Source organism: Petromyzon marinus, unplaced genomic scaffold (genome assembly GCF_048934315.1).
Source record: "Petromyzon marinus isolate PM22_M1 ecotype Great Lakes invasive population unplaced genomic scaffold, UKy_Petmar_22M1.pri1.0 PM_G_Scaffold_42, whole genome shotgun sequence".
NCBI classification, from domain to species: domain Eukaryota; kingdom Metazoa; phylum Chordata; class Hyperoartia; order Petromyzontiformes; family Petromyzontidae; genus Petromyzon; species Petromyzon marinus.
The window spans coordinates 1,428,066-1,440,832 of NW_027422994.1; the positions used below are offsets into that span (position 1 = coordinate 1,428,066).

Genomic DNA, 12,767 nt, shown 5'->3' on the forward strand with positions numbered 1-12,767 from the left:
GGTTATTAAGTATGGTGAGTGTACTGAGAGTCTATAATGTAGACTGTAGCCTGGTTATTAAGTATGGTGAGTGTACTGACAGCCTATAATGCAAACTGTAGCCTGGTTATTAAGTATGGTGAGTGTACTGAGAGTCTATAATGTAGACTGTAGTAATGGTTATTAATTCTGGGTGAGTGTACTGACAGTCTATAATGTAGACTGTAGTAATGGTTATTAAGTATGGTGAGTGTACTGATAGTCTTTAATGTAGACTGTAGTAATGGTTATTAAGTATGGTGAGTGTACTGACAGTCTATAATGTAGACTGTAGTAATGGTTATTAAGCTGAGTGAGTGTACTAGCAGTCTATAATGTAGACTGTAGCCTGGTTATTAAGCTGGGTGAGTGTACTGAAAGTCTATAATGTAGACTGTAGTAATGGTTATTAAGTATGGTGAGTGTACTGACAGTCTATAATGTAGACTGTAGTAATGGTTATTAAGCTGAGTGAGTGTACTGACAGTTTATAATGTAGACTGTAGTAATGGTTATTAAGCTGAGTGAGTGTACTGACAGTTTATAATGTAGACTGTAGTAATGGTTATTAAGTATGGTGAGTGTACTGAGAGTCTATAATGTAGACTGTAGCCTGGTTATTAAGTATGGTGAGTGTACTGACAGTCTATAATGTAAACTGTAGCCTGGTTATTAAGTATGGTGAGTGTACTGAGAGTCTATAATGTAGACTGTAGTAATGGTTATTAATTCTGGGTGAGTGTACTGACAGTCTATAATGTAGACTGTAGTAATGGTTATTAAGTATGGTGAGTGTACTGATAGTCTATAATGTAGACTGTAGTAATGGTTATTAAGTATGGTGAGTGTACTGACAGTCTATAATGTAGACTGTAGTAATGGTTATTAAGTATGGTGAGTGTACTGACAGTCTATAATGTAGACTGTAGTAATGGTTATTAAGTATGGTGAGTGTACTGAGAGTCTATAATGTAGACTGTAGCCTGGTTATTAAGTATGGTGAGTGTACTGACAGCCTATAATGCAAACTGTAGCCTGGTTATTAAGTATGGTGAGTGTACTGAGAGTCTATAATGTAGACTGTAGTAATGGTTATTAATTCTGGGTGAGTGTACTGACAGTCTATAATGTAGACTGTAGTAATGGTTATTAAGTATGGTGAGTGTACTGATAGTCTTTAATGTAGACTGTAGTAATGGTTATTAAGTATGGTGAGTGTACTGACAGTCTATAATGTAGACTGTAGTAATGGTTATTAAGCTGAGTGAGTGTACTAGCAGTCTATAATGTAGACTGTAGCCTGGTTATTAAGCTGGGTGAGTGTACTGAAAGTCTATAATGTAGACTGTAGTAATGGTTATTAAGTATGGTGAGTGTACTGACAGTCTATAATGTAGACTGTAGTAATGGTTATTAAGCTGAGTGAGTGTACTGACAGTTTATAATGTAGACTGTAGTAATGGTTATTAAGCTGAGTGAGTGTACTGACAGTTTATAATGTAGACTGTAGTAATGGTTATTAAGTATGGTGAGTGTACTGAGAGTCTATAATGTAGACTGTAGCCTGGTTATTAAGTATGGTGAGTGTACTGACAGTCTATAATGTAAACTGTAGCCTGGTTATTAAGTATGGTGAGTGTACTGAGAGTCTATAATGTAGACTGTAGTAATGGTTATTAATTCTGGGTGAGTGTACTGACAGTCTATAATGTAGACTGTAGTAATGGTTATTAAGTATGGTGAGTGTACTGATAGTCTATAATGTAGACTGTAGTAATGGTTATTAAGTATGGTGAGTGTACTGACAGTCTATAATGTAGACTGTAGTAATGGTTATTAAGTATGGTGAGTGTACTGACAGTCTATAATGTAGACTGTAGTAATGGTTATTAAGTATGGTGAGTGTACTGAGAGTCTATAATGTAGACTGTAGCCTGGTTATTAAGTATGGTGAGTGTACTGACAGCCTATAATGCAAACTGTAGCCTGGTTATTAAGTATGGTGAGTGTACTGAGAGTCTATAATGTAGACTGTAGTAATGGTTATTAATTCTGGGTGAGTGTACTGACAGTCTATAATGTAGACTGTAGTAATGGTTATTAAGTATGGTGAGTGTACTGATAGTCTTTAATGTAGACTGTAGTAATGGTTATTAAGTATGGTGAGTGTACTGACAGTCTATAATGTAGACTGTAGTAATGGTTATTAAGCTGAGTGAGTGTACTAGCAGTCTATAATGTAGACTGTAGCCTGGTTATTAAGCTGGGTGAGTGTACTGAAAGTCTATAATGTAGACTGTAGTAATGGTTATTAAGTATGGTGAGTGTACTGACAGTCTATAATGTAGACTGTAGTAATGGTTATTAAGTATGGTGAGTGTACTGACAGTCTATAATGTAGACTGTAGTAATGGTTATTAAGTATGGTGAGTGTACTGACAGTCTATAATGTAGACTGTAGTAATGGTTATTAACCAGAGTGTACTGACAGTCTATAATGTAGACTGTAGTAATGGTTATTAAGCTGAGTGAGTGTACTGACAGTCTATAATGTAGACTGTAGCCTGGTTATTAAGCTGAGTGTACTGACAGTCTATAATGTAGACTGTAGTAATGGTTATTTATTATGGTGAGTGTACTGACAGTCTATAATGTAGACTGTAGTAATGGTTATTAAGTATGGTGAGTGTACTGACAGTCTATAATGTAGACTGTAGTAATGGTTATTAACCTGAGTGAGTTTACTGACAGTCTATAATGTAGACTGTAGTAATGGTTATTAAGTATGGAGAGTGTACTGACAGTCTATAATGTAGACTGTAGTAATGGTTATTAACCTGAGTGAGTGTACTGACAGTCTATAATGTAGACTAGTAATGGTTATTAACCTGAGTGAGTGTACTGACAGTCTATAATGTAGACTGTAGCCTGGTTATTCAGCTGGATGAGTGTACTGACAGTCTATAATGTAGACTGTAGCCTGGTTATTAAGTATGGTGAGTGTACTGACAGTCTATAATGTAGACTGTAGTAATGGTTATTAAGCTGAGTTAGTGTACTGACAGTCTATAATGTAGACTGTAGCCTGGTTATTAAGCTGAGTGTACTGACAGTCTATAATGTAGACTGTAGTAATGGTTATTTATTATGGTGAGTGTACTGACAGTCTATAATGTAGACTGTAGTAATGGTTATTAAGTATGGTGAGTGTACTGACAGTCTATAATGTAGACTGTAGCCTGGTTCTTAACCTTGGTGAGTGTACTGACAGTCTATAATGTAGACTAGTAATGGTTATTAACCTGAGTGAGTGTACTGACAGTCTATAATGTAGACTGTAGTAATGGTTATTAAGCTGAGTGAGTGTACTGACAGTCTATAATGTAGACTGTAGCCTGGTTATTCAGCTGGGTGAGTGTACTGACAGTCTATAATGTAGACTGTAGCCTGGTTATTAAGCTGGGTGAGTGTACTGAAAGTCTATAATGTAGACTGTAGTAATGGTTATTAAGTATGGTGAGTGTACTGACAGTCTATAATGTAGACTGTAGTAATGGTTATTAAGTATGGTGAGTGTACTGACAGTCTATAATGTAGACTGTAGTAATGGTTATTAAGTATGGTGAGTGTACTGACAGTCTATAATGTAGACTAGTAATGGTTATTAACCTGAGTGAGTGTACTGACAGTCTATAATGTAGACTGTAGTAATGGTTATTAAGTATGGTGAGTGTACTGACAGTCTATAATGTAGACTGTAGTAATGGTTATTAAGTATGGTGAGTGTACTGACAGTCTATAATGTAGACTGTTGTAATGGTTATTAAGTATGGTGAGTGTGCTGACAGTCTATAATGTAGACTGTAGCCTGGTTATTAAGTATGGTGAGTGTACTGACAGTCTATAATGTAGACTGTAGTAATGGTTAAGTATGGTGAGTGTACTGACAGTCTATAATGTAGACTGTAGTAATGGTTATTAACCTGAGTGAGTTTACTGACAGTCTATAATGTAGACTGTAGTAATGGTTATTAAGTATGGAGAGTGTACTGACAGTCTATAATGTAGACTGTAGTAATGGTTATTAAGCTGAGTGAGTGTACTGACAGTCTATAATGTAGACTGTAGCCTGGTTATTAAGCTGAGTGTACTGACAGTCTATAATGTAGACTGTAGTAATGGTTATTTATTATGGTGAGTGTACTGACAGTCTATAATGTAGACTGTAGTAATGGTTATTAAGTATGGTGAGTGTACTGACAGTCTATAATGTAGACTGTAGTAATGGTTATTAACCTGAGTGAGTTTACTGACAGTCTATAATGTAGACTGTAGTAATGGTTATTAAGTATGGAGAGTGTACTGACAGTCTATAATGTAGACTGTAGTAATGGTTATTAAGCTGAGTGAGTGTACTGACAGTCTATAATGTAGACTGTAGCCTGGTTATTAAGCTGAGTGTACTGACAGTCTATAATGTAGACTGTAGTAATGGTTATTTATTATGGTGAGTGTACTGACAGTCTATAATGTAGACTGTAGTAATGGTTATTAAGTATGGTGAGTTTACTGACAGTCTATAATGTAGACTGTAGTAATGGTTATTAACCTGAGTGAGTGTACTGACAGTCTATAATGTAGACTAGTAATGGTTATTAACCTGAGTGAGTGTACTGACAGTCTATAATGTAGACTGTAGCCTGGTTATTCAGCTGGATGAGTGTACTGACAGTCTATAATGTAGACTGTAGCCTGGTTATTAAGTATGGTGAGTGTACTGACAGTCTATAATGTAGACTGTAGTAATGGTTATTAAGCTGAGTTAGTGTACTGACAGTCTATAATGTAGACTGTAGCCTGGTTATTAAGCTGAGTGTACTGACAGTCTATAATGTAGACTGTAGTAATGGTTATTTATTATGGTGAGTGTACTGACAGTCTATAATGTAAACTGTAGTAATGGTTATTAAGTATGGTGAGTGTACTGACAGTCTATAATGTAGACTGTAGCCTGGTTCTTAACCTTGGTGAGTGTACTGACAGTCTATAATGTAGACTAGTAATGGTTATTAACCTGAGTGAGTGTACTGACAGTCTATAATGTAGACTGTAGTAATGGTTATTAAGCTGAGTGAGTGTACTGACAGTCTATAATGTAGACTGTAGCCTGGTTATTCAGCTGGGTGAGTGTACTGACAGTCTATAATGTAGACTGTAGCCTGGTTATTAAGTATGGTGAGTGTACTGACAGTCTATAATGTAGACTGTAGTAATGGTTATTAAGTATGGTGAGTGTACTGACAGTCTAGAATGTAGACTGTAGCCTGGTTATTCAGCTGGGTGAGTGTACTGACAGTCTATAATGTAGACTGTAGTAATGGTTATTAAGTATGGTGAGTGTACTGACAGTCTATAATGTAGACTGTAGCCTGGTTGTTAAGTACGGTGAGTGTACTGACAGTCTATAATGTAGACTGTAGTAATGGTTATTAAGTATGGTGAGTGTACTGACAGTCTATAATGTAGGCTGTAGTAATGGTTATTAAGCTGAGTGTACTGACAGTCTATAATGTAGACTGTAGTAATGGTTATTTATTATGGTGAGTGTACTGACAGTCTATAATGTAGACTAGTAATGGTTATTAAGTATGGTGAGTTTACTGACAGTCTATAATGTAGACTGTAGTAATGGTTATTAACCTGAGTGAGTGTACTGACAGTCTATAATGTAGACTGTAGCCTGGTTATTCAGCTGGGTGAGTGTACTGACAGTCTATAATGTAGACTAGTAATGGTTATTAAGTATGGTGAGTGTACTGACAGTCTATAATGCAGACTGTAGTAATGGTTATTAAGTATGGTGAGTGTACTGACAGTCTAGAATGTAGACTGTAGCCTGGTTATTCAGCTGGGTGAGTGTACTGACAGTCTATAATGTAGGCTGTAGTAATGGTTATTAAGTATGGTGAGTGTACTGACAGTCTATAATGTAGACTGAAGCCTGGTTATTAAGCTGAGTGTACTGACAGTCTATAATGTAGACTGTAGTAATGGTTATTTATTATGGTGAGTGTACTGACAGTCTAGAATGTAGACTGTAGCCTGGTTATTCAGCTGGGTGAGTGTACTGACAGTCTATAATGTAGACTGTAGTAATGGTTATTAAGTATGGTGAGTGTACTGACAGTCTATAATGTAGACTGTAGCCTGGTTGTTAAGTACGGTGAGTGTACTGACAGTCTATAATGTAGACTGTAGTAATGGTTATTAACCTGAGTGAGTGTACTGACAGTCTATAATGTAGGCTGTAGTAATGGTTATTAAGTATGGTGAGTGTACTGACAGTCTATAATGTAGACTGAAGCCTGGTTATTAAGTATGGTGAGTGTACTGACAGTCTATAATGTAGACTGTAGTAATGGTTATTAAGCTGAGTGAGTGTACTGACAGTCTATAATGTAGGCTGTAGTAATGGTTATTAAGCTGAGTGTACTGACAGTCTATAATGTAGACTGTAGTAATGGTTATTTATTATGGTGAGTGTACTGACAGTCTATAATGTAGACTAGTAATGGTTATTAAGTATGGTGAGTTTACTGACAGTCTATAATGTAGACTGTAGTAATGGTTATTAACCTGAGTGAGTGTACTGACAGTCTATAATGTAGACTGTAGCCTGGTTATTCAGCTGGGTGAGTGTACTGACAGTCTATAATGTAGACTAGTAATGGTTATTAAGTATGGTGAGTGTACTGACAGTCTATAATGCAGACTGTAGTAATGGTTATTAAGTATGGTGAGTGTACTGACAGTCTAGAATGTAGACTGTAGCCTGGTTATTCAGCTGGGTGAGTGTACTGACAGTCTATAATGTAGACTAGTAATGGTTATTAAGTATGGTGAGTGTACTGACAGTCTATAATGTAGACTGAAGCCTGGTTATTAAGTATGGTGAGTGTACTGACAGTCTATAATGTAGACTGTAGTAATGGTTATTAAGCTGAGTGAGTGTACTGACAGTCTATAATGTAGACTAGTAATGGTTATTAAGTATGGTGAGTTTACTGACAGTCTATAATGTAGACTGTAGCCTGGTTATTAAGCTGAGTGTACTGACAGTCTATAATGTAGACTGTAGTAATGGTTATTTATTATGGTGAGTGTACTGACAGTCTATAATGTAGACTGTAGTAATGGTTATTAAGTATGGTGAGTGTACTGACAGTCTATAATGTAGACTGTAGTAATGGTTATTAACCTGAGTGAGTTTACTGACAGTCTATAATGTAGACTGTAGTAATGGTTATTAAGTATGGAGAGTGTACTGACAGTCTATAATGTAGACTGTAGTAATGGTTATTAAGCTGAGTGAGTGTACTGACAGTCTATAATGTAGACTGTAGCCTGGTTATTAAGCTGAGTGTACTGACAGTCTATAATGTAGACTGTAGTAATGGTTATTTATTATGGTGAGTGTACTGACAGTCTATAATGTAGACTGTAGTAATGGTTATTAAGTATGGTGAGTTTACTGACAGTCTATAATGTAGACTGTAGTAATGGTTATTAACCTGAGTGAGTGTACTGACAGTCTATAATGTAGACTGTAGCCTGGTTCTTAACCTTGGTGAGTGTACTGACAGTCTATAATGTAGACTAGTAATGGTTATTAACCTGAGTGAGTGTACTGACAGTCTATAATGTAGACTGTAGCCTGGTTATTCAGCTGGATGAGTGTACTGACAGTCTATAATGTAGACTGTAGCCTGGTTATTAAGTATGGTGAGTGTACTGACAGTCTATAATGTAGACTGTAGTAATGGTTATTAAGCTGAGTTAGTGTACTGACAGTCTATAATGTAGACTGTAGCCTGGTTATTAAGCTGAGTGTACTGACAGTCTATAATGTAGACTGTAGTAATGGTTATTTATTATGGTGAGTGTACTGACAGTCTATAATGTAAACTGTAGTAATGGTTATTAAGTATGGTGAGTGTACTGACAGTCTATAATGTAGACTGTAGCCTGGTTCTTAACCTTGGTGAGTGTACTGACAGTCTATAATGTAGACTAGTAATGGTTATTAACCTGAGTGAGTGTACTGACAGTCTATAATGTAGACTGTAGTAATGGTTATTAAGCTGAGTGAGTGTACTGACAGTCTATAATGTAGACTGTAGCCTGGTTATTCAGCTGGGTGAGTGTACTGACAGTCTATAATGTAGACTGTAGCCTGGTTATTAAGTATGGTGAGTGTACTGACAGTCTATAATGTAGACTGTAGTAATGGTTATTAAGTATGGTGAGTGTACTGACAGTCTAGAATGTAGACTGTAGCCTGGTTATTCAGCTGGGTGAGTGTACTGACAGTCTATAATGTAGACTGTAGTAATGGTTATTAAGTATGGTGAGTGTACTGACAGTCTATAATGTAGACTGTAGCCTGGTTGTTAAGTACGGTGAGTGTACTGACAGTCTATAATGTAGACTGTAGTAATGGTTATTAAGCTGAGTGAGTGTACTGACAGTCTATAATGTAGGCTGTAGTAATGGTTATTAAGCTGAGTGTACTGACAGTCTATAATGTAGACTGTAGTAATGGTTATTTATTATGGTGAGTGTACTGACAGTCTATAATGTAGACTAGTAATGGTTATTAAGTATGGTGAGTTTACTGACAGTCTATAATGTAGACTGTAGTAATGGTTATTAACCTGAGTGAGTGTACTGACAGTCTATAATGTAGACTGTAGCCTGGTTATTCAGCTGGGTGAGTGTACTGACAGTCTATAATGTAGACTAGTAATGGTTATTAAGTATGGTGAGTGTACTGACAGTCTATAATGCAGACTGTAGTAATGGTTATTAAGTATGGTGAGTGTACTGACAGTCTAGAATGTAGACTGTAGCCTGGTTATTCAGCTGGGTGAGTGTACTGACAGTCTATAATGTAGGCTGTAGTAATGGTTATTAAGTATGGTGAGTGTACTGACAGTCTATAATGTAGACTGAAGCCTGGTTATTAAGTATGGTGAGTGTACTGACAGTCTATAATGTAGACTGTAGTAATGGTTATTAAGCTGAGTGAGTGTACTGACAGTCTATAATGTAGACTGTAGCCTGGTTCTTAACCTTGGTGAGTGTACTGACAGTCTATAATGTAGACTAGTAATGGTTATTAACCTGAGTGAGTGTACTGACAGTCTATAATGTAGACTGTAGCCTGGTTCTTAACCTTGGTGAGTGTACTGACAGTCTATAATGTAGACTAGTAATGGTTATTAACCTGAGTGAGTGTACTGACAGTCTATAATGTAGACTGTAGCCTGGTTATTCAGCTGGGTGAGTGTACTGACAGTCTATAATGTAGACTGTAGTAATGGTTATTTATTATGGTGAGTGTACTGACAGTCTAATGTAGACTGTAGTAATGGTTATTAAGTATGGTGAGTTTACTGACAGTCTATAATGTAGACTGTAGTAATGGTTATTAACCTGAGTGAGTGTACTGACAGTCTATAATGTAGACTGTAGCCTGGTTCTTAACCTTGGTGAGTGTACTGACAGTCTATAATGTAGACTAGTAATGGTTATTAACCTGAGTGAGTGTACTGACAGTCTATAATGTAGACTGTAGCCTGGTTATTCAGCTGGATGAGTGTACTGACAGTCTATAATGTAGACTGTAGCCTGGTTATTAAGTATGGTGAGTGTACTGACAGTCTATAATGTAGACTGTAGTAATGGTTATTAAGCTGAGTTAGTGTACTGACAGTCTATAATGTAGACTGTAGCCTGGTTATTAAGCTGAGTGTACTGACAGTCTATAATGTAGACTGTAGTAATGGTTATTTATTATGGTGAGTGTACTGACAGTCTATAATGTAAACTGTAGTAATGGTTATTAAGTATGGTGAGTGTACTGACAGTCTATAATGTAGACTGTAGTAATGGTTATTAAGCTGAGTGAGTGTACTGACAGTCTATAATGTAGACTGTAGCCTGGTTATTCAGCTGGGTGAGTGTACTGACAGTCTATAATGTAGACTGTAGTAATGGTTATTAAGTATGGTGAGTGTACTGACAGTCTATAATGTAGACTGTAGCCTGGTTGTTAAGTACGGTGAGTGTACTGACAGTCTATAATGTAGACTGTAGTAATGGTTATTAAGCTGAGTGAGTGTACTGACAGTCTATAATGTAGGCTGTAGTAATGGTTATTAAGCTGAGTGTACTGACAGTCTATAATGTAGACTGTAGTAATGGTTATTTATTATGGTGAGTGTACTGACAGTCTATAATGTAGACTAGTAATGGTTATTAAGTATGGTGAGTTTACTGACAGTCTATAATGTAGACTGTAGTAATGGTTATTAACCTGAGTGAGTGTACTGACAGTCTATAATGTAGACTGTAGCCTGGTTATTCAGCTGGGTGAGTGTACTGACAGTCTATAATGTAGACTAGTAATGGTTATTAAGTATGGTGAGTGTACTGACAGTCTATAATGCAGACTGTAGTAATGGTTATTAAGTATGGTGAGTGTACTGACAGTCTAGAATGTAGACTGTAGCCTGGTTATTAAGCTGAGTGTACTGACAGTCTATAATGTAGACTGTAGTAATGGTTATTTATTATGGTGAGTGTACTGACAGTCTATAATGTAAACTGTAGTAATGGTTATTAAGTATGGTGAGTGTACTGACAGTCTATAATGTAGACTGTAGCCTGGTTCTTAACCTTGGTGAGTGTACTGACAGTCTATAATGTAGACTAGTAATGGTTATTAACCTGAGTGAGTGTACTGACAGTCTATAATGTAGACTGTAGTAATGGTTATTAAGCTGAGTGAGTGTACTGACAGTCTATAATGTAGACTGTAGCCTGGTTATTCAGCTGGGTGAGTGTACTGACAGTCTATAATGTAGACTGTAGCCTGGTTATTAAGTATGGTGAGTGTACTGACAGTCTATAATGTAGACTGTAGTAATGGTTATTAAGTATGGTGAGTGTACTGACAGTCTAGAATGTAGACTGTAGCCTGGTTATTCAGCTGGGTGAGTGTACTGACAGTCTATAATGTAGACTGTAGTAATGGTTATTAAGTATGGTGAGTGTACTGACAGTCTATAATGTAGACTGTAGCCTGGTTGTTAAGTACGGTGAGTGTACTGACAGTCTATAATGTAGACTGTAGTAATGGTTATTAAGCTGAGTGAGTGTACTGACAGTCTATAATGTAGGCTGTAGTAATGGTTATTAAGCTGAGTGTACTGACAGTCTATAATGTAGACTGTAGTAATGGTTATTTATTATGGTGAGTGTACTGACAGTCTATAATGTAGACTAGTAATGGTTATTAAGTATGGTGAGTTTACTGACAGTCTATAATGTAGACTGTAGTAATGGTTATTAACCTGAGTGAGTGTACTGACAGTCTATAATGTAGACTGTAGCCTGGTTATTCAGCTGGGTGAGTGTACTGACAGTCTATAATGTAGGCTGTAGTAATGGTTATTAAGTATGGTGAGTGTACTGACAGTCTATAATGTAGACTGAAGCCTGGTTATTAAGTATGGTGAGTGTACTGACAGTCTATAATGTAGACTGTAGTAATGGTTATTAAGCTGAGTGAGTGTACTGACAGTCTATAATGTAGACTAGTAATGGTTATTAAGTATGGTGAGTTTACTGACAGTCTATAATGTAGACTGTAGCCTGGTTATTAAGCTGAGTGTACTGACAGTCTATAATGTAGACTGTAGTAATGGTTATTTATTATGGTGAGTGTACTGACAGTCTATAATGTAGACTGTAGTAATGGTTATTAAGTATGGTGAGTGTACTGACAGTCTATAATGTAGACTGTAGTAATGGTTATTAACCTGAGTGAGTTTACTGACAGTCTATAATGTAGACTGTAGTAATGGTTATTAAGTATGGAGAGTGTACTGACAGTCTATAATGTAGACTGTAGTAATGGTTATTAAGCTGAGTGAGTGTACTGACAGTCTATAATGTAGACTGTAGCCTGGTTATTAAGCTGAGTGTACTGACAGTCTATAATGTAGACTGTAGTAATGGTTATTTATTATGGTGAGTGTACTGACAGTCTATAATGTAGACTGTAGTAATGGTTATTAAGTATGGTGAGTTTACTGACAGTCTATAATGTAGACTGTAGTAATGGTTATTAACCTGAGTGAGTGTACTGACAGTCTATAATGTAGACTGTAGCCTGGTTCTTAACCTTGGTGAGTGTACTGACAGTCTATAATGTAGACTAGTAATGGTTATTAACCTGAGTGAGTGTACTGACAGTCTATAATGTAGACTGTAGCCTGGTTATTCAGCTGGATGAGTGTACTGACAGTCTATAATGTAGACTGTAGCCTGGTTATTAAGTATGGTGAGTGTACTGACAGTCTATAATGTAGACTGTAGTAATGGTTATTAAGCTGAGTTAGTGTACTGACAGTCTATAATGTAGACTGTAGCCTGGTTATTAAGCTGAGTGTACTGACAGTCTATAATGTAGACTGTAGTAATGGTTATTTATTATGGTGAGTGTACTGACAGTCTATAATGTAAACTGTAGTAATGGTTATTAAGTATGGTGAGTGTACTGACAGTCTATAATGTAGACTGTAGCCTGGTTCTTAACCTTGGTGAGTGTACTGACAGTCTATAATGTAGACTAGTAATGGTTATTAACCTGAGTGAGTGTACTGACAGTCTATAATGTAGAC

General features: G+C 36.4%; 1 protein-coding gene across 1 annotated transcript in view; it reads left to right on the forward strand.

The window, feature by feature from the left end:
• The window catches only part of LOC142917108 (uncharacterized), a 33,721-nt gene that overhangs the window by 6,710 nt on the left and 14,244 nt on the right, over window positions 1-12,767 (forward strand). The gene's annotated exons all lie outside the window — the stretch shown is intronic.